Below are 23,499 nucleotides of genomic sequence, written 5' to 3' on the forward strand. Positions count from 1 at the left end.
TGCAAACAAAACAACAAAACAACAACAACTCTCTGTAGACAATGTGCCTTGTTCATCTTGTTTCTTCTGTAGTGTCTAACACAGGGCCTGAAATAGAGAGCTTTGGATACTGTTTCTTAAATTACCAATTGATCCCATAATGTTGACGCAACATCTTTTATTTAAAAAGTATACATGTATCATCTACCATAAGCAGCCAAAGTTTTGCTGCTTGTCCTCTTCTTCCCCTCCAGGGATTAAATATTCTCATCCCCTAGCCCTTTGGCATTGTCATGGTGGACATTTTTTAAAGGAGATTTCCATACTGTCAAAATTTTAGGATGTCATCTCCATGCCTGGGTGCTTTAGAAAACTTACTTCTCCCTAAAGATGACCCAGCCAGCCTCTTCTTCCCAATCAAAGTCGTTGAGGCTCATGTATTTTGAGCAGCAAGTTTTTATTGTATTTTCTGACTCTGCTCCCAGTACACTATGCTAAACTAAAGGCATATACCAAAAAATGTCCTTCTCCAGGGAGAGTTAAACAGTTAAGTGCTCCTCGTGTCAGAAGCCTGGCACATTAGTCTATTGGGATGAGAGTCATGTAAACCTTTAAAACAGCTTCCTTTTTTTGAAGCTAAAATAGAATTCATTGATAGTGTGGTTGATATGGTCAAAATCAAGATAAGAGAGAAGGGAAGGAAGTGGAATTACAGTTTAAATATATTTTTATTTTATTTCTTAATTATTTTTTATTTGAAGGGGGAGGGGGAGAGAGAGAGAGAGAGAGAGAGAGAGAGAGAGAATCTTAAGCAGGCTCCACACTCAGTGTGGAGCCCAACACAGGGCTCAGTCCCACAACCTTGAGATCATGATCTGAGCTGAAATGGAGGATCAGACCCTCAAATGACTGAGCTACCCACATGTCCCAAATATATCATTATTTTAAAAGGCTTATAATTAAAATCCCCAGTGCATAATTGGTGGGTGAAATAAAAAATATGAAAAAATAGAATTAATTTTTAGTGTTTTTGAAGAGCTTCATAAAAAATTATGTTGTTTACTACACACACACACACACACACAACAAACTGTTACAGACTTGGAAGTTGAGACTCAGATCAAAGAACTTGGACAAATCAGAAAGCTAACTAGTAAAAATTCTGAAATTTAAGTCCAGTTCTATTTGTCCTCAAAGCTGACACATTTAACTCTTCTTTCACATCTTGTGTGAGAACCGTACTCCATTATCTACCAATACACATTTGTAAACATTGAACAATATATTCATTTTTTATTGCTGCTAGAATACATTCCCACCAATTTAGTGACTTAATATTCATCTATTAGCTTATGTATTTTGCAGGTCAGAAATCTGGGCATAGCATGGCCCAACTGGATCCACTTCTTCAAGTCTTACCAGGTCAAAATCAATGTATCGGTCAGGGATGCCATTGTCATCTGGGTCCTGGGATCCTGGTGTAGCCTTGCTCATTGCTGGCAGAAGTCATTTCCTTCTCATGCTTTCCTCACAGTCCCGTTTGAACCAACAACCACGGGATGCATCCTGACTGTTTGAATGTCTCCAGTTTCTCCTTTTGCTTCCTCTTCTGTTGACCAGCCTGAGAAAGCTCTATCTTTTAAGGGCTCATGTAATTATATTAGGTCCACGCAGGTCATCTCCCTCCTGATGATCAGCTTCTGGGGATGAGTCTTTGGACATCTTTGGGAAACCATCTTAAAAATTCTGCCTACCAGGAACAATTTCTGACTTAATGGAATTTTTATTGCTGTATGTTAAAATGTAGTAATACTGTGCATGTCCAGGTAATAAAGTCCCTACCAAAGAGATCATCTTCTAAAGGTCTTAATTAAGCATTTTCTTTGTTCTTATGTAAAATGTTCTTTGCTTTAAAACCTACCTTCCTATTTATAAAAGTGTGTATAGTAAATTCATATACATTACTTCATGTAATTATATACCTTATGTAACAAATACACATTTCATAAATATGTACTTAATATAATTTTTATCAGATTAGGATCATACTGTATTTGCCATTCCCATCCTTTTTTATACTTACATTGTTTCTTTTTATTAAATATTCCTCAAAGTCTGATTTTTAATCACTCCTCAGTAGTATATCATTTGTTCTTACTTAATCAGCCCTTGGTTGTATATTTACATCATATTGAACAAATTTCACAAAAAATCTTAACACTTATCTGTGCTTCCTTTCACAGACGAGTATCTAAGATCAGAATACTAAATCAAACACAGCATACACAGTAAGAACTATCAATATTCAAACTGCAGCCAGCAGTGTATAAGAGTCTCCAATTTACCCACATGCTTGTCAAAACTGACTCCCACCATATTTTTCAGTTTTGCCTACTTGGTTGACAAAATTATAACATTGCATTGTTATTTTTATTTTCAATCTCGTAATTTTTTAAAAAAGTGACCATTTGTATGTTTGCTGAGCATGTATGCTTTTTATGTTGTAAGTTTGCCATTTCCCCATTTTTTTTTTCAGTTGGAATATTTAACATTTTCTTTAGGATTTTTAACTTTCCATATCCTCTTTATCTTTGCCCAGCACACTGTTTCAAATATTTTTTCTGCTCACAGTTTGTCTTCTAATTTCTTTGACAGGTGCGTGTGTGTGTGTGTGTGTGTGTGTGTATGTGTGTAAGATGTGGTTTTCAATCTTACATAACCGTGAGTATCAATGTTTTTGCTCTATTGTTTCTCTTTTTGCAAATAAGCTTACATGTTTTTCCACACTATATAGTCAAAGGAAGTGCAGAGAAACAAACCAAAAGTAAATAAGGACCTCACAGGCCTCTGGCACAATTGTCTTTCCCCACTGCCATTCAGGTAAGGAACCGTGAGACCAGCGAGTCTTCCTAACTCCCCAGAGTTAGACATGCAAACAAACCAAACGTCATTTCTCCCAAAGGACTCCTTCCCCTTATTTCCTATTTCTTTTCACCACTTCGCTAAGCCACCCAGGCTCAAAACCTCCTCCAAGAGTTTTCCTTCCCTACTGTGACTCACAGCTAATCATTTGCCACTTTCTCTTCTACCTTGTTAAGAAGACTTTATAGCCATTCCTTTCCTCTTTTCAACCATAAACCCAACTTCAACCTTCATCACTTTCCCAAATGCAAATGTGTAAGCAATTGATAGACAGACCGATATACAGATAAGTGACCTTTAACCGAAACAGAATTATGCCATATACTGTTTTTTCTCTCCTCATATAATAAGAAATCATGGTCATCTCTGTGAGTCATAAAATACACATCTCACTATATTTACTTAAAATGAATGTTTCCCCTTGACCCTCCTTCCTATCTTCTAACCACGTTTCCCTAACATCTTTCCATTCCACCTGCACCACATAACACGTTTTACCCTCTCATGTTCATTTAACCAGATATATACGTGCACACACATCTGTGAACACAGGAACAACACATTGATAGAGATAATTTTCACTGTTACACAAAAAGGAGATTATACATTGTATATACCTGCCTATAGCCTTTCTTAAGAGTATCTGATGAAATTCCCTTCAAGTCAATTATTGCAGTTCTAATTTATTATCGAAGAGTTGGACGCCCAACCGACTGAGCTGTCCAGGTGCCTTTATATTTATATTCTCATCAAAAAGAATGCTACAATAAAATCCATTACTAGGCTATTATTGCTGTGGATGGGTTTCCAGGAAGATTGCTGGGTCAAGTTCTCATATTTTAAATGCTAACAGATGTTGTCGGATTACTTTCCAAAAGCTTGCATATGTATTTACATATGTAAATCTATAAACATATATATTTCCATAAGAAATTTCTAAGAAAACCTATTTTTCCAAATCCTTGCCACCAGTGGATCACCTATTATTAGTTTATAATATTATTTGATTATGATCAGAGACAGTGGCCTCTATTATTGTATTTCATATATGTCTGTCATATATATAAAACCTAACGAGGTTAGGTTACATTTTATATTCAGCTGTTATGTTATTTGACACATATAAATTGTGTCATATTATATCCTCTTCATAAATTATACCTTTTATCATTATAAAACATTCTTTTACTGTTTAGACCTGTTTAAACCTCAAATGTCAGCTTTCCTAATGTGGACATTGCTTCCTGGGACAGGTTTGTTTTGATTTTCTGGTATCAGTTCATCCATAGGTATTCAACATTTCTTTATCACTACGTTCTGCATGTTTACTCTAAGTGCTGTGCAGTTGGGGCTTTCTTTCTAACTCAGTTTGACAGGATCTTTTACTGGGGGGAATTATCATATTATTAATATATTACGTTTTATTTTATTTCTTATTTTGCTTTTCTACTCCCCCCTTTCCTTTTCTTTGTGCTGCTGATTAGCATGAGATGATATTCATTTCTCTTGGTATTTCCTTCCTTAAGGTAAGTTTTCTGCTGTGCTACTCTATCCAATTATGATTACTTTCTCCATAGGATAGACATATGCAAAAGGGTCAAAGTTAGAAGTATACCACACAGTGTCTGGTTCTAATAAAGAAGTGGTTAAAAAAAAAAAAGGCACAAAGTGAGAGACCCTTGGCAGAGGAAAAGATATGGAAATGTATGTCTAAAGAAAGCATAAAAGCCTCCCATGAAAGAAGAGGACATCTTTTAAAAACCTAACAACTTCTGCCATTTGACAACACCAGAAAAATAAGCTCTTCTCTGCCTTCTAGCTCTGTCCTGCTCCTGGTTAGATCCTAAAGGAATCAATAACCATGGTTCACAAGCTGGTGAGAAGGGGTTGGAGCATAATACTTAAAAATAGAAAAGGATATACCCAAGTTCCACCCTTACTTTTCAGTATTTAGGGCCAGTCTGAAGTAAAATGTAGACTGGGTGAAGCCTTTCAAAGATGTTGAAAGAATTGTTTTTAATTACTAGCCCAACTAGGCACATGAACCAGTGATTTCAGACTGGGGGCAGGGGTGCTAATAAGATCAAAGGAGGAAGACTGGATCACCACAGACTCCCTCCCTACAGGTACCCACCTCATACTCTAACTCCACCTGCTATGTTTGTGGTAGAAGGCAAGGTCAAGGACACCCTTATTCCCTGAACATGTTAACACTTGAATCAGATGATGATGTTACCAGCAACTTTGCAACCACGCACTCTGTATTTTCCCTGGCTAAATCCAGAATAGCTGAATCCAGTGTTGTTATTTTAAAAGTCAAAGTGCTGAGGGATCATTTATACACAATAAAATGTACATATTCAAATTTAATAAGTTTTGACAAACATATGCACAATTAACTCCCACCACAAGTAAAATATAAAGCATTTACCATCACCTCCCCTCCAAATTCTCACATATCCTTTGCAGGTGATCCTTCCATTCCCAACACACACACACAAACACACACACACACACACACACTCACTCACTTGCACACTCCTGGTGACCACTTATCTGATTTCTACCATTATAGATTAGAATTCTGTTATAAAATTTCACACATATGGAATGATACAGTATTTACTCTTTTGTCTCTAATTTCTTCTACCCAGAACAATATTTTGATATCCGTCACCTTTTTTATTACTGAGTAATAATCCTTCTTATGATTGTCCTGCAATTTATTTATCCATTCATCTACTAATAGGTATTTGGATGTTTCCGTTTTGACTGTTGCTACCAGAGTTTTTATGAACATTCATGTTGACATCTCTTTGTGGACATGTTTTCATCTTAATTTGGTAACAGGAGTGGAATCACTGGGTCTTTCATAAGTGTTTATTTCATTTAACAAAAAACTGCCAGCTTTCCAAAATGGTTGTACCATTTTATACTCATACCAGCAATGTATGAAAGTTTCCTCCAAGTCACCGTTAACACTTGGTAGTTTGTTTTTTTTAATTTTGACATATTAGTAATCATGAAGTGGTAACACATGGTTTTAATTTGTTTCCCAATGACTAAAAATGTTAGGTGTCATCTATAAACTAACTGGAAATTTCATATATCCTTTTGTGAAATTTCTAAGTACATTTTTTTAAGTAAGTTACTTTTCTTCTTATTAGTGAATTGTAAAAGTTCTCTTTATAGTCTGGATACAAACCATTTTTTAGATACATGTACTGCAATTGGTTTCTCCCAGTGTGTAACTTGCCTTTTATTTTTCCTAATAACAACTTGACTAGGAAAAGTCTAATTTTCTTGAAACTCAATGGATCATGTATTTTTCTTTTGCAGTAAGTAATTTCTTCTCCTGTCTAAGAAAACTGCCAGAATTATAAAGATTTCTCCTGTGTTTTCTTCTAGAAGTTTTGTTGCACTGGCTATGACCTCTAGGATATAAAGTGATGAGATTAGACATCCTTGCCTCGTTCCTGATTTTACAAAAGGAAATATTTAATCATTCTCCATTAAGTCCGAGAAATATATACTGTATTATTTAAATCTTTTGAATTATATTAAGATCTAATTTATTATCCAACATATGATATATAATGCAGACATTCTGTGTTTCTCTGAAAATAAGGTGTATTTTGCTGTTTTTAGGTAAAGCGTTTTGTAAATATCAATGTAATTAGTCTGGTTTGTGGTGTCATTCAGATCTCATATATCCTTCCTTATTTCTTTTTCATCTCTTTGCATCTTTGAGCATCTTTGCATCTTTTCGTGTACCTGCTGACCATCCATAGATCTTCCTTGGAAAAGGTCTATTCAGATCCTCTGCCCATTTCTTAGTCAGATTGTATTATTTTTTTGCAAATGAGTTGTATAAGTTTATTTAAACATTTTGGATATATTCCCCTATCAACTATATGGTTTGCAAATATTTTCTCCCATTTGGTGGATTGTCTTCATTTCATTTCATTTCCGCTGCTGTGCAGAAGCTTTTAGCTTAATGTAATCCCACTTGTTTGTTTTTGTTTTATTTGTTTGGTTGCTTTGCTTTCATTTGCTTTTGGTACCAAATCCAAAAACCATCATCAAGACTAAGATCAAACAGTTCACCTCCTGTATATGCTTTGAGAAGTTTCATGGTTTCAGGACATTCCAAGACTGTTTAATCTCTGTCATTCAGCATACATTTAGGATTGTTATATCTTCCTGGTAAATTGTCCCTTTTATATTCATCTCCAAGTCTTCTCTCAGATTTCTCATATGAGATATTAATGGGGCCATACCAGCTTTCTTATGCATAGCATTTCCATGGTTTATATTTTTCTGTCCTTTCATATTCAAATTAAACTTCTGTCTTCAAATGTACAGGGCATCTCTCAGAGACCACATACAGTAGAGTCTTGCTTTTTCATTTAGATTGACAGTCCCAGCTTTTTAATTTAATTATTTAGTCTTGAAATTTTATGCCATTATTCATATGGTTGAGTTTGTCTACCATCTTGCTATTCATTTTTTTTTTTTTTTTTGCTTTATGCCTTTTGCTTCTTTCTTCTTCATGTTAAGCCTCTCTTCTTCTGGGTAACTCATATGTTTTTAACATTGTATCTTATTTTCTCTATTTTTTTCTATTATTTCCTCCATTATGTTCTATTATTTTTGCATCTTTGAGGCCATTCTACTCTTCAACCAAAGACTAATAGCATGGATTTGGACTTCTAAATTATCCATGTCTGATTTTCATCAATATTGTAGAATTTCTCACTTCACACCCGACAGTTCACCTTATCCACTTCATGCTTCTCATTTCACGAATGTAATAAGCTCACGACAGTATGATTCGATTTTCCAAACTCTCACCCTTTGAGCTATTGTTATCAAGTCTTTTATCAGTACATGGTTTACAACTCCACCTCACAATGCCATTTTATTTTGTTTAAATAATAAGTTATTTTTAAAAAAATTATCGGAAAAATTAGTCTTTAGTACTCACCTCTATATGTGCCATCTTTGATAGTTCTCTGTTCTCCTGTGTAAATCATCTTACAGCATTTTCCTCTAGCCTAGAGAACATTCTCTAGTTTTGAAGGTTTGTTTGTAGTGCTGGTCTGCTGTAGAAATATTTTTTAATCTTTACTTCATCTGAAAGTGTCCTCATATCAACCTCAGTTTTTGAAAGATATTTTTGCTACGTACAAATTCTGGAATGACATTTCCTTAGTACTTTGAATATGTCATTACATTGATTTCTGGTCTCCATTGTTTCTAATGATAATGTTAGCCATTTTTCATACTATTATTCCCTTCCATATAAAGTTTTTTTTCTCCTTCTCTTTTCAGAATTTTCTCTCTAACTTTGGTGTTCTGCAGTTTGACTATGATATTATTTTTTCAATATTTTATCTTTTTTTTAAATTTTTAAATGTTTATTTTTGAGACAGAGAGAGAGACAGACAGAGTATGAGTGGGGAAGAGGCAGAGAGAGAGGGAGACATGGAACTCAAAGTGGGCTCTAGGCTCCGCACTGTCAGCATAGAGCCCAACACGTGCTCGAACTCACAAACTGAGATCATGACCTCAGTTGAAGTTGGATGCTTAACTGACTGAGCCACCCAGGTGCCCCTAAAATTTTATTTTTAAGTGGGGCGCCTGGGTGGCTTAGTCGGTTAAGCGTCCGACTTTCGCTTAGGTCATGATCTCGCGGTTCGTGGGTTTGGGCCCCGCGTCGGGCACTGTGCTGACTGCCAGCTCAGAGCCTGGAGCCTGTTTCGGTCTGTGACTCTCTCTCTGACCCTCCCCTGCTCACGCTGTCTCTCTCTCTCTCCTAGAAATAATAAAACATTTTTTAAAAAATTTTTATTTTTAAGCAATCTTTACACCCAACATGGGGCTCAGACCTACAACCCTAAGATTAAGAGTTACAGGCTCCATCGGCTGAGCCAGCCAGGCGCCCCAGCTACAATATTCCTAATACAGGCTTCCCTTTTATATATTCTTTTGGGGTTCACTGATGATATTCAACCTATAAGTCAATATAGTCCATTAAATTTGGGAAATTTTCAGTCATTACTCTTTTAATACATATTTCTTCCATTTTATGACCCTCCTCTCCTTCTAAGATTCCCATTACATGTATGTAAAACTATATGATATTTCCCCATGGGTCTCTTGAGTCTTTCTTCATTTCTTTCTTGGCTTTTCCTTTTCTGTACTTTAGATTGTTTCACTTATTTTAATTCTTGGACTTTTAGTTCCATGACTTCCATTTGGTTATATTGGTTATAGTTTTCAGATCTCTGCTGGGATGATCTAACCATTCATTAAGACTCTATTTCCCTTTACCTATTAGAAAGTCATTTCTTTAAATTCATGAACATACTTAAAATGAATGTTTTAATGGCTTTTCTTCCTAAATTAAATATCTGAATCATCTTGGAGTTATTCTTATTCACTGTTTTCTTTGTGTAAGATTTATATTCCTCCAATCTTTGCATATCTTATCATTGCAGACCATATAATGTATTGTAGCAAAGCCTCTGGATTCTGTTACCTTCCTTGGGAAAGTGTTGATTATTTTTTTAAGTTAACAGTTCAATTACTGGCAAATCCCATTGGACTTCTGTAGGCTTGAATATACATTTAGTTACAGCCTATCTGTGAAAAACAAAGGGTTTCCAAGCCACTTGAACTTAACAGAACTCAACCTCAAAACCTTAACTCCTCTGCTGATCTTGCTGAAGCATCGTGGCAGGTTTTCTTCAGGGCAGACTCAGCATATGCCACTTAGAGCATATATATATATATTTTTTTTTTAACACATATAGGACTTTTTTAAAAATCTGAGTATAGTTGACACACAACGGTGCATTAGTTTCAGGTGTGCAGCATAGTGATTCAACTTCTCTCTATGTTGTATTACAATCACCCCAAGTGTAGCTACCATCTGTCACCATGTAAGGGTATTACGATACCATTGACAATATTTTCTACACTGTGTCTTTTATTCCAATGACCTAGTCATTCCTCAACTGGAAGCGTGTATCTCCCACTCCCCCTCACCCATTTTGTCCATTCTTCTATCTCCCTTCCATCTGGAAAGCACCAGTTCTCTGTATTTATGGGTCAGATTCTGCTGTTTGTTAATTCATTTGTTTTGTTTTTCAGATTCCACAAATAAATGAAATCATATGGTATTTGTTTTTCTCAGTCTTCCCAGTTTCACTTAACATAATACCCTCTGGATCCATCTATTTTGTCACAAATGGCAAGATCTCATTGGATGTATCCAATGGATATATATATATATCCATTCACCTGTCAATGGACACGTGGGTTCCTTCCATTTCTTGGCTATTGTAAACAAGGCTGTAAAAATACGAGTTCATGTATATTTTAGAAATAGCGTTTTCATTTTCTTTGGGTAAATACCCAGTACTAGAATTGTTGGATCATACGGTATTTCTATTTTTAATTTTTTGAGGAACCTCCATACTGTTTTCCACAGTAGCTATACCAATTTACTTCCCACCAATCATGCATGTGGGTTCCTTTCTCTCCACATCTTTGTCAACACTTGTTGTTTATTGACTTCTTGAGTTTAGCCATTCTAACTGGTGTAAGGTGATATCTAATTTGTGGTTTTGATTTGCTTTTCTCTGATGGTTAGTTATGTTCAATATCTCTTCATGTGTCTGTTATCCATCTGTGTGTCTTCTCTGGAAAAATGTCTGTTCAGGTCCTCTGACCATTTTTTAATTGGATTGTTTGTGGTTTTGGTGTTGAGTTGTAGGAATTCTTTATATATTTTAGGTATTAACTCGTTATCAGATATAACATTTGCAAATATCTACTCCCATTAGGTATGTAATCTTTTTGTTTTATTGATGGTTTCCTTTGCTATGCAAAAGTTTTTTTTTATTTTGATGTAGTTCTAATAGTTTATTTTTGCATATGCTTCCCTTGACTGAGGAGACATATTCAGAAAAATGTTTGCTATGGCTGATGTCAAAAATCCCTGCCTGTGCTCTCTTCCAGGATTTTTATGGTTTCAGGTCTCACATTTAGGTCTTTAATCCATTTCAAGTTTATTTTTGTGTATGATGTAATAAAGTGGTCCAGTTTCATTATTTTATATGTATCTGTCCAGTTTTCCCAGCACCTTTTGTTGAAAAGAATTTTTTTCCCCATTGCATATTCTTATCTCCTTTGTCGTAGATAAATTGACCTTATAAATGTGGATTTATATCTAGGGTCTCTATCTTGTTCCATTAACCTATGTTTCTATTTTTAATTTGTGCCATACTGTTTTGGTAACTATAGCTTTGTCATATATCTTGCTGGAATTGTGATACCTCCAGTTTTGTTCTTCTTAGAATTGCTTTGGCTATTCGGGGTCTTCTGTGGTTCCACTATACACATTTTTGTATTGTTTGTTCTAGTTTCGTGAAAAATGTCTTTGGTATTTTAATAATGAATGCATTGAACCTGTAGACTGCTTTGGGTAATATGAACATTTTGACAACACTAATTCATCCAATGCATGAGCATGGAACATATTTTCATTTGTTGGGGTCATCTTCAATTTCTTTCATCAGTGTTGTACCATGTTCAGAGTACAGGTCTTTCACTTCTGGTTAAGTTTATTCCTAGGCAGTTTGCTCTTCTTTTGGTGCAATTGTAAATGCTCTTTATTCCCACTGTATAGACTTTGAGTGTCTCAATTTGCCGTCAAATCGATAATGAGGTATTAACCTGCCTCTCCTGGTTTGAACTCCATCTCTGTTCCCGCTCTAGTATCTCTGTTCTATTTCCAGGCTTACCTAGCAAAGCCTCCGTTACTCTTACTGAAACAAGGACTCATAATGGAGTTCCTATTCTGAATTCTTAGTTTCCTTCTGCAAATCTCTCTGCTCTGTGTTCTACTTTGCAGACCCCAGCTGCTTCACCAGTTCTGAATGCCAAGTTCTGTCTCCTTAGCTCAGTGAGACTCTGCTGGGATTCCACTTCCCTGCTGTACTGTCAGAACACTGTGCCCAGATAGAGATCCAGGGTTTGCCTTAACATGTTCTCTTCTCTCAAGGATCAGGAAGTCTGGTCCTTCCTGATGGCCAATGTGCGGAACAGCTGTTTCATACATTCTCTCCGATTTAATAATTGATTATAACAGAAGAGCTGATCTCATACCAGCTACTATGTCATAGCCAAAATTGGAAGTTTCAAGATTGTTTAAGTTCTTAATTTAAAAATATAAATGGATACATTCATTGTCATGGGCAAGATAGCAGCCATGTTTATGTTTTCGTAATACAAATACAGGTTAATTATTTTGAAAGTTCACTTTATTTTATGGAAATACGACTCAATTTAATTATCAGATCATTTTCTATTGAGAAAAAAGACAAAATGTTTACACATAAGAGTAACCTGCTGATGCCTTTGGAATATGTCAGCTGGGATCACCTAGAAAAAATAAATGGATTAGTCATATTTTTAATAATGTATGAGGTGCACAAGGGAAAAAAAAAACACTTGTCAAAACTGTATGTTACAGTACCCTATCTATATATAAATGCATATGTTTATAAAAGTGTATTTTCCCTGTTGTGCTAATCTTTTTTACTTGGCATATTTTTAATGGTTTTTCCAAATGACCTTTGTAAAATTAATCAAGGATCTGACACTATCCTTTGGAGAAATACAAAGAAATAATGCTGCTTATAATAACTTTTGCATGAGAAACAGCGAAAAAAATGACAAAACAGAGAAAACATTAGTACTAAAAAAATGAAAGCTTGAAAGTGGAATTAATTGAAAAATGTTGCCTTTTGTCTAATATTTTCGTGTGTCTCTGAAATTCCATTTTCCTTTTATTTTCTACACCATTGTCTTAATTACTTGGGATCAGATAGATTTCTCAAAACAACTTACTAAGTAAAATACACCACAATTTTTCAGGAGCTCTAACAGTGAGAAGCATCCCAAAGTAAACATTAATAAAATATATAGAAAATATGTGTAACAAATACAAATGCAAAGAAACTAGAAAAATGTCTGCAATTAGACCGGATGGAAATCTAAAAAGAAATTAAATTTAGTTGTAATACATTTTCTATTCTTTTCTTTGAGAAAATTACTACTGAAGTGAGGAATTTTTTCCCCCTGTAATTTAAATGGTAAGCTGCCAGATGTGTGTCTCATGCTTGAAGAGTCGAAGCTTTGCATTATTTAGCATATTAAGAATCACAGAATTTTAAAAAGGGCTCCTTTATTGCCTCGAGGTTCTAATTAAGTAAACCTTAGCCTGGTACATTTAAAACTTGCAATACAAGAGATTTTTGCCTTTTTCCCCCCATAGCCAAGTCACATCTATGTAACAAATATAGAAAATCTTTAAGATGATATAATTTTTCTTTTGCTTGAAGAATTAAAGCTATCTATTATTTTAAGAAGTTTTTAATAGAGGCCAGCAATCTAGAAGACAACTAAGGATTCGAAATACTTTTTAATCATTGCAAGTTGCTTTCCGTATTTATACCGAAGCATGTGTGTTTCATAAAGGCAGGTCTATACTATCAATCTTACCCTCTCTCTCCCTTACTTCCTCTGCTTCTGCTGTGGTCTCAATCATTTTCCTGTTAGACAAAGGGGATTCAAAGAAGCAACAAGATCATAGGTTTTGGATCGATACCACATTTTTATGTGTTTCTGTGTGTGTGTCTGTCTGTGTTAAATATCTGATTGCAGGATATTAATTAGTTGCTCTTTCAGCAGTTTGTAGAAAGAGTCCCAGAAGCTTACGTGAAAACCATAATCAGATGGAAGTTCTGTAGGCACACGACATTCATAAATCATACCCTTAAATACAGTTATTTTTGCCATTTTAGAAAATGTCAAAGGTGTCAACTCTGTCCAAATATACCGCTTAACAGTGACTATTTTAGTAAATTGACTTGAAATGCATTCAGCTAACTGACAGTTAAAAGCACATAATCTAGTTCAGAGTACAAATGAACAGTTTAAAGGCCAAAATAAGCACCAAAGTATGAATTCTCAATGACACTGTTGCAGTGACCCTGACTGAAACCAGAAACCATAATCTTAGCGTTGTTTATCCACATCAGAAATAGATGCCCTTAATTTTTGAAATGTGATTTTTTAATATCTAGGCTCTAGTTAAAAAAAAAAAAATGTTTCAAGCACTCTTAAAGTGAGAGTCCAATACCTTTTTGAGGATACAATGAACAAACCAGAAATTACAGAAATTCAGGTAATGAGTTGATAACCTTCTCTGTCAGCAGCATGATTTAAACTTATAAGCAGTAACTTCCTGGATGCTGCAAACATGAACAGACAAGTGTTTGTCCTAATGTCAAGAAACAAAGAATTCTCTTACCTTTTCTTCACAGAAAGAACTAATGAACAAATGGATCTTTACATTTGAGAGTAGACAAAGGGCAGGTATCATAAAATTGGAGCTTAGGTTGGCCAGGATTATTCCCTCCAAAGTCCAAAGTGCTTGGTAACAGGTGAGATGTACCTGATATGTTATGAATTGGTTTCTTAGAAGTTTAAGAAGTTTAATGGTCTCATACTTGGGGATGTTTTGATATCATTGGCAGCAGAAATTCAACCAAACCATCCTTACTTTCACTTCTCTCCAAACCATTAAACTGCGATCGGTCCACAGGGAACCACATGACATTTGAGCCATCCTTGTGAAGCTCTCCAGTTAGTTGATTGGTAATAACACGTTACACTGTATCCAGTATTTTTCAGTTTATAAAAACAGATTTGCATTTGCTACTTATTTAATTCAAGCTATTTGACTAACTTTATTGCTGGCACAGAACTGCGAATATTTCTGCCACAGTACCCATCCGGCAGAAACCTCTGAGTACTTTGCCCTTGCAAGATAAAAATAGATTGGTGCATGTATGCCTTGTCTAATAAAATATTATTGTAATGTAAGAGCAGGAAGCCATTTGGTTATTCCTTCTAAGAATAATTTTTCAGCATCACCCATTTCCTCCATGCTTAAGATTTTACCCTTTTATGAAAGCTTTTTTCATCAAAGCATCTCTTTTTCATTATTCTTAAAAATATTAAACTCTCCATCTTAAGCACAGTGAAAGAACTCAGACATCTTAATACGTTTCTCATGAGTGTTCTTTGGTTTTCAGCAATGAACACTTTCATTGAACTTAGAACATCCAAATCTATTTAGAAGAGTAAATTATTTTGCCCCCTAGTAAGTTTCTAGTGCAAAAAAAAAAATTACAGGTGAGGATAGGGCCATTGCCCTTTACCATAATTAAGCAGGATATAGACATACTTAAGGATGTATCTAATATTATGATAATCGACTCAATAAAACAGGGGTGATTTTGTGAGCATCTATTATGTTTATATAACTTGTTACATAAATTTGTACCAATCCACAAATAAGGCTGGTTACCTACCCTTTAAAGATGAAGAAACAAAGATTTGGAGTCTAAGGAATTTGACACTTTCAGTTATTTGTGCTAAGGAGGAAAGGAACAACAAAATACTGAAGAAAATAATAGCGATAGCCATTTTGTTGAGTTCATACTACATCTCAGACTTCATAGGTTTCAAAGTCGCAAGTTAGCTACTAACTTAAAGCTTTCCTCCTCTATGTTTTAAAACATTTCAGTGAGGGGCACCTGGGTGGCTCAGTCGGGTGGGAGGCCGACTTTGGCTCAGGCCATGATCTCACAGTTCGTGAGTTCGAGCCCCGTGTTGGGCTCTGTGCTGACAGCCAGCTCAGAGCCTGGAGCCTGTTTCAGATTCTGTATCTCCCTCTCTCTCTGACCATCCCCTGCTCACTCTGTCTCTCTCTGTCAGAAATAAATAAAAAACATTAAAAATTTTTTAAATAAATAAAACATTTCGAGGAGTAATAAATTTTGTCAATTCAAATGTTACCACTTTTTATGAGGACATTATGCTAAGTGTATTTAACCAGTCACCAAAGAATGAATACTTTACTATTCTACTTATGTGAGGGACCCAGAGTAGTCAAATTCTTAGGGACAGAAAGTAGTATGGTGCTTGCTCAGGGCTGAAAGAAGGAAGAAATAGGGAGTTAGTATTGAGTGGGGACAGAGCTTCAGTTTGGGAAGATGACAAAGTTCTGGAAGATGACAAAGTGGTGGTGAGTGCAGAACACTGTCAATGTACCAAACGTCGGTGGCGTACACACTTTCTAAGTGGTTAAAATGGTAAATTTCCTGCTATCTCTATTTTACCACAATTAAAAACATGTTTCTAGCTCCATATTTTTCCAACCCTAAATGGAGTGCTAAGAAACTTCAAATGCTGTAGGACCTTAAACAACAAGAAGAGACTTCTGGTTAGAATCAGATGGATTAGACTCGTCTCTTCCCTCTCCTTCATTCTAAGTATAATTATAAATTCTGGAAATAATGTAAGAGGCAGTTAAGGGAGAATTCTGAAAGTATACTGAGGAAGGAGAAGTGATTGTAGACCCCAGGACTGGAGCAACATAGGACAAGGCAACTTAATCCCAATACTCCAACCATCCAACAGAAAACCCAAACCCAGCATCTGTAAACCCATCCTATCAGCAGATAGTGGTGAAAGTAGGCTCATTGACTAACCTTTCAAAAAGAGATCCCCCCAACACCACCAAGTGGGTCCAGTAGCACCGGAGAGGATTATAAACCAGAAACCAGGTGGGAATAACCCTCCAGGGGATGTGTTCTCCTTCTTTGCACCTTGAGATAGCCCTCTCCGACCAAACACAACAGGGAGTTGAGTCGCACTAGCAGGTGGATCCTGCTGCTATTAGTGACTAGGCTAGGAAGCCTCTTAACATCCTGAGCCAAGAAACTCCCTTCCCCACCCAGAGCACTAGGTGGCCAAGCCTGGGAAAACTCCTCTGTCCTCTGAGGGGTTACTGCCAGGGTCCAGTGCGAGCCCCAGATGCACAAGCTGAATAGTGCAGACCAAACCAACACAGCATTTTTCAAGTGCTGAAAGCCAAATACATGTTATCAACCACAAATTTCTATATCCAATGACTATACTTCAGGAATGAAAGAAAATACATTCTCAAATGAAGGAAAGCTAAAAGAATCTGTCACTAGAAGATGTATTCTTATAAAAACAACTAACGGAAGTTCTTCAAACATGAAATGATAGAAGGAAGGATAAAAGAAAGAATCTTGAAGTATCTGGAAAGAAAAAAAGGAAAATGGAGAGATCCTCGGATGTGAGTATGACTCTCCATTCCGTTATGAGTGTTATAAGTCATATTTAATAATTAGGACAATACTTATAATACCATGTGTTACTCAAGACATTTATATTTAGAAGTGGTAAAGTTAAGGGGACTTAAATGGAAATAAGATGTCTGCACTTGACTCAAACAGGTAAAATACTAATGCCAGGAAACTGTGATAAGGCACATATTTACATTGTTACATGTAGAGCAACTACTATGAAAAGTACAAAGAGAGATATGTTCAATATTGTGTCTATGTAATATAAATAAATTTATAAATCAATCACTTATTGATTGATTTATTTATATTAAATAAATACAATATATATAAATAAATCAAGATGGAATCCCAAAAAGTGTTCAAGTAATACACAGGAAGGAAGTAAAAAGGAATGGAGAAATAAGAAATAAGAGATAATGTGAAAAAAATCTTAAAGTGGTGGACCTGAAGCCCTACCATATCAGTAATCACCTTAAATATAAGTGGTCTAGCTATATCAATAACAAGGCAGATATTGAAAAACTAAATATAAAAACATGAACAATTATATGCTATTTACAAAAAAAGTACTTCAAATTCAATGACGTAGACTAAAAGTAAAATGAAAAATAAAAAAAAATATATCATGCAGACATTAATTTTTAAAAAACAAAACTGGCTATCTTAATATATAAAATAGATAATTAATATCAGATAAAATAGAGTTCACAGCAAAAACAATTACCAGAGAGAAACATTATATAATAATTAAATGGTCAATCTACTTGTAAAACATAACACTCTTAAATACATGTGTACCAAACAGCAAAGATTTAAAACATATGAGGTGAAAACTGATAGCGCTGAAAAAGAAATAGAAAAATTCCCAATTACAGTTAAGGACTTCAACACTCCCCTCTCATCAGATAATAGCACTGCTAGACATAAACTCAACAAGGTTATAGAAAATCGGAACATAATCAACACACAATATCAACTGAAACATGTACACTCTACCCAACACCATTTTTTTCAGGTGCCTACGGATCATTCACAAATATGTCCTGGGCCATAAAGAAACTTCATCAAACTGAAAAGAGTTGAAATCATATAGAATAATTTCTCTAACCATAATGAAATCAGACCAGTGATCAATAATAGAAAGACAAAAAGAAATCTTTAAGACCTTGGAAATTAAGCATACTTCTAAATTATCTGTGAGTCAAAGAAGAGATCTCAGAGGCAATAAAATAAAGAGCTAGCTAAATTTGAAGATCAACATTTGTGAGATTCAGCTAAGATAATACTGAGAGGGAAATCTATAGCACTAAATGCTTATGTCAGAAAAAGGAAAAATCAATAATCTAAGATCTTATCTCAAAAACCTAGGAAAAAAAAGAGTAAAATAAAACCAAAACAAGTTGATGGAATAAAATAATAGTGATTAGAATACAAGGCAGTGAAATTGAATTGAATTTCCAAAAAAATCAATAAAATTAATAAATCTCTAGCAAACCTGGCAAAGACAGAAAGAAAGGAGATACAACTCACCAATATCAGAAATTATGTGGAATATTATTACAGATACTGCAGTCATGAAAAAGGAGAAGAAATCAATAGTTTGAATAACTAGTATTCATACATTCAACAACTTCGAAGAAACAGATCAACTTCTCAAATACTAAAAATAACCAAAATTCATCTGAGATGAAAGAGATCATCTGAATAGTCCTATAACCATTAAATAAACTGAATTCACAATTTTGAAACTCTAGGCCCAGATAGTTTCCCTTCACAATCCTACAAAAATATACAGGAGAATTAACACAAATTTTATTTAATCTCTTCCAGAAAATAGAGGACTGAACACTTTTAATCATGTGATGAGGCCGCTTTATCCTTGACACCAAAACAAGACAAAGTGCATAAAAACAAAAGTACAGACCAATATCTTTCAGGAACTTAAAAAACCCTCAACAAAATATTAACAGATTGAATCCAACAGTGTGTGAAAAGAATTACATAGCCTTACTATATAGCTACAGCACTCAAGACTGTGCAATCTTGGGATAAGCACATGAATCAATGGACTAGAAGGATGAAAAAGTTCAAGAAATATGCTCAATGGCTGATTTTTTTAATGTTTATTTTTGAGAAGGGGGGGTGCAGAGAGAGAGGGAAACACAGGATCCAAAGCAGTGCTCCAGACTCTGAGCTGTCAGCACAGAGCCTGACACAGGGCTCGAACCCACAGACTGCAAGATCATGACCTGAACCAAAGTTGGACACCAAACCAACTGAGCCACCCAGTTACCTCTCAACAGCTGATTTTTTTTTAAAAAAAAATTTTTTTATGTTTATTTATTTTTGAGAGAGAGAGACAGAGAACGAGCTGGGGAGTAACAGAGAGTGGGAGACACAGAATCAGAAGCAGGCTCCAGGTTCTGAGCTGTCAGCACAGAGCCTGACGCGGGGTTCAAATTCACAAATCATGAGATCATGACCTGAGCCTAAGTTGGACGCTTAACCGACTGAGCCACTCAGGTGCCCCAATAGCTGATTTTTAAGAAAGGTCCAAAAGCAAGTCATTGGAGGAAAGATACTCCTTTTGACAAATGGTGTTGAAGAAATGAAGCATCTATTCCAAAAATTAATAATAAAATAATAATAATAAAATAAAAATTGACAAAAGCCTCATTCCATATATTAAAAATAAATTGAAATGGATTATCTTTTAGAAAAAAAAATTGGAGAAAATACTTAGGGTCCTAGGCTGGACATGGAAGTCTTAGACTTGACACTAAAGCCTGAAACATAAAAGGAGATTGATAAATTGAGCTTCATTAAGATTCAAGGCCTCTACTTAATGGAAGACCCCATTGAGGGGATGAAAAGGCAAACTGCAGACAGAGAGAATATGTTTGTAAACTGCATATTCAAGAACTATCAGTTTTATCCAGCATGACATGTTATGGGGGGGAAATGACAAATTTGTGGTCTCCCCAACAGCTAGCTCTCTACATTTGGTTACAACTTTATTTCATGGTAATTATTCACACACATGATGCTTAATTTCTGCAAGTCTGAAAAGGTGGAAAAAGATGTCTTATTATAAGTCTGTGTGAAGGTAAAGGAAATACTATTAATTATAGTTTAAAAAATGCTATAGTGTTTTTAAAAAATGATGATACTTTTTAAATACTTGGCCTTAGGAAGTTTTATGTGCATTTATGCATGCGTGTGTGTGTGTGTGTGTGCGTGTGTCTGTGTGTGTAATTGATATCATCTTAATGCTAGAGAAGACATGCTTGCTGATAAAAATGATATACCAGCCTCACCATAAAGAAACTAACTAAAGAGAATTGGTTTGAAAAATCAAGGTAGGTAAAATGGGCAAAAATATTTGTGGTTTGGGATTCTGTATTGTTTTTCACTAAATTATGCTTTCACAACCTGTCTCTTCACCGTACTTCAGGAGCCATCAGTGCCTTTAAAACTAGCCCTGTGCCCTTCTCTGTGTTTATGTCTATGCATGTCAAAACAATTGCAGAATTTTCACTTCAATTTCAAACCTATAAACTTCTAAATGCTCAATGTCCTATGGAAATAGTTAAGGTCCAGTGTTCTTTTAACAAGTTATGGCAAATAGCCTTAACCCAAAAAGAAGAAGAAGAAGAAGAAGAAGAAGAAGAAAAAGAAGAAGATAAAGAAAGAAAGAAAGAAAGAAAGAAAGAAAGAAAGAAAGAAAGAAAGAAAGAAAGAAAGAAAGAAAGAAAGAATAGGTTTTGTAAATAAAAGTGGGTCAAACTCTCTGGTTTCTAGTAATGCAAAATATTCAAAGACCATGTGTAAGTAATGGTGCTCCAAAGCACCGAGTCCTTCTAGCATTCATTGCCAAGGTGTCAGCATTCAAGAACAGACTGATTTCTCTAAGAAGCAAGTAGACTTCCAAGAGACTGGCTAAAGAAAATATTGTTTCACTCAAATCCTATTTTTTAATTTATATTTCCTGTTTCTTATTTCATACGGATCATCTAATTAGACCCAGTGGAACATTCTGGATAAAATTATTGCCCCTTTCTGGCATTTTCTATTCTAATTTATTTCCACTTTGAACAGAGTCGACTGTAAGTTCATAAGAAGTTAGACGCTGGAACGGGGTGCACTAAATGAGTCAGACCATTAAAGAGTTCAAAGCCAGACTCGTGTTTAGAAAGAGTTAATGAACTCATTTATTCCTGGGATGACTCACAGTAGCATTTACTTTTCATTTTCATATGTGGTTTTACCGGTTTGAAAAGCCCAGGATGGGACCAAAGGGAAAGCGCCCTGCTAAGGACTTGTAGGAAGAGCCTCTGGTATGTCTTCTTTTCAGTGCTCCAGGGAGCACTGAATGTTGTCAGACTCAGGGAATCAGAGTAGGGTGGTGGGTTCCAGGGTCTGGGGAGGGAAGGGAGAATGGGTGGCTGCTCTTCAATGGGCATTAAGTTTCAATCATGCAAGATTAGTACATTCTAGAGGTTTGCCATACAACGGCAGCCACATGATTAACAATATACTTTAAGCGTATTGTACACTTAAACATTTAAGAGGGTAGATCTCATGTTATACTGTGACCACAAAAAAATTAATACTAAAATAATGAAAGAGGTTGTAGTTAAAATCAGTCCTATAAACTGGAGCAATTGTAAAGTCATGGAGAGGTCACTGCTTTGTCATGTCTCTGGAGCACACTCTTCTCATCCGTGGTTACTTTGATAACAATTCATTTAGTACATGGTATCCCCACAGGTCCTTATTTCCAACTTGTCCAGACTGTATATTTAGGGTTGAATTGTTGAATGGCGGGGCCAAACACAAGTCTGTTTTCTACCAGGTCTACAGCGACCCTTCCTTCCTAAACCAATGCTCCCAGGGCTTTCTAGAAAGGTTCAAAATTTCCCAAACTGCTAGGTCAATTGTGGTATCTCATAGTCAGTCCAGAACTATGATAGTATTTTTCATCAACATGCACTCCTGCAATATCATTTTTCAAGGGTTTTTGTCTAATACTGGGCACTGAGTATCCAGAGATTAAGTAAGAGAGATTTCGTCAAGGAAAAATCAGATTATTTTCATGGCTAGGACATTTGTTTGAGCAGTTGCTGAATATATAAGGCATGCTTGCATTTGTCAACCTATTTCCTGTAATAGACTGAAACACACACACACACACACACACACACATCCACAAAACAGGGTGTGTACGGAGAGGAAGAGTCAGTACTTACTACCTCTGCATTAAAGACCACATTCAGGAAAGTATGTATCCTTTCAATTATTTCAAAAAAGTACAAAAAGTAGTTCCAAAATTGACTTTATTAGTGACTCCTAAAGTATCGATAACTTGAAGAGTTTTGAAATGGCCAGTGTCAACTGAGTGGGAGGAATGAGAGGCCAGTTTGAATGACGACACACGTGAATTGCCTTTTTTTTAATGTTTCCTCACCCAGCTCTTTAATAGCACAGGTACAGAGGAAAAACGGAGCGTGATGAATATATGAGAGCAAATAAAACGTTTAGGGTGTAAAATGTCCCGAAAACACAAGTTGTAATCTGCGGTTGTCAATCTAATACACACCCACTCTGTAATTAGAAACATATTGGAACAGGGCAGCGAGCACATAGCCGTACTTTTCCCTCAAACCTTTATTTCGATCATTCACACGTGACACACTCATTTTTATTGCCATTCCCACTCCAGACAAGAATTTTCAAGGGGCAGCCTAAACCCCCCCGAATTTCTTGAACCCTTCCCAATCATGTTTCAGTCTTTGCTCATGAAAGGAAGCAACACGGGCAGGATTCTCACCTGCTGGAAACGTTTTAAGCCCATCTCCTCTCCCGGCTCCCCAGATCCTTCTGACACACCCTCCTCCCTCCCTCCTCGGCGTTAAACTGCGTCTCCACTTCCTGTACATCAGTGGGAACACTTCCCTTATGGGTGTCGGGATCTCTCAGCGGGGTCAGGGGCTGCCCTGCGGAGGAAATGACAAGCTGTGAAATGTAAAAGAACAATTCCTTCCACATGTTTCTTTGCTCCGGGAGCAGCGAGGGGTTGTCAGCTAGCATCGCTTTGGAACCAGGCAAGACTCTGCGTCGTAGTTCTGTCAGAACTAATTTACAATTAAAGACCTGCATGACTGTTTAAAGCTTTTTCGATTCCGGCAGTTTTCTGAAATGACTTTGAGATTGAAGTGGATCAGACCAGAAACCACGCTTGTAATTAACTGCAGTGGATGGTGAAAGAGTTCATGAAATAAGACAAAGCTTAAAACAAATTATATATAGATGTATAGATATATATTTTTATCGTATA

General features: G+C 35.8%; 1 protein-coding gene across 1 annotated transcript in view; it reads right to left on the reverse strand.

Moving 5' to 3' along the window:
* The window catches only part of LOC144236440 (uncharacterized), a 294,747-nt gene that overhangs the window by 147,658 nt on the left and 123,590 nt on the right, over positions 1-23,499 (reverse strand). The window lies entirely within an intron of this gene.

Source organism: Crocuta crocuta, unplaced genomic scaffold, assembly GCF_008692635.1.
Source record: "Crocuta crocuta isolate KB4526 unplaced genomic scaffold, BGI_CrCroc_1.0 scaffold24, whole genome shotgun sequence".
Taxonomy (NCBI): domain Eukaryota; kingdom Metazoa; phylum Chordata; class Mammalia; order Carnivora; family Hyaenidae; genus Crocuta; species Crocuta crocuta.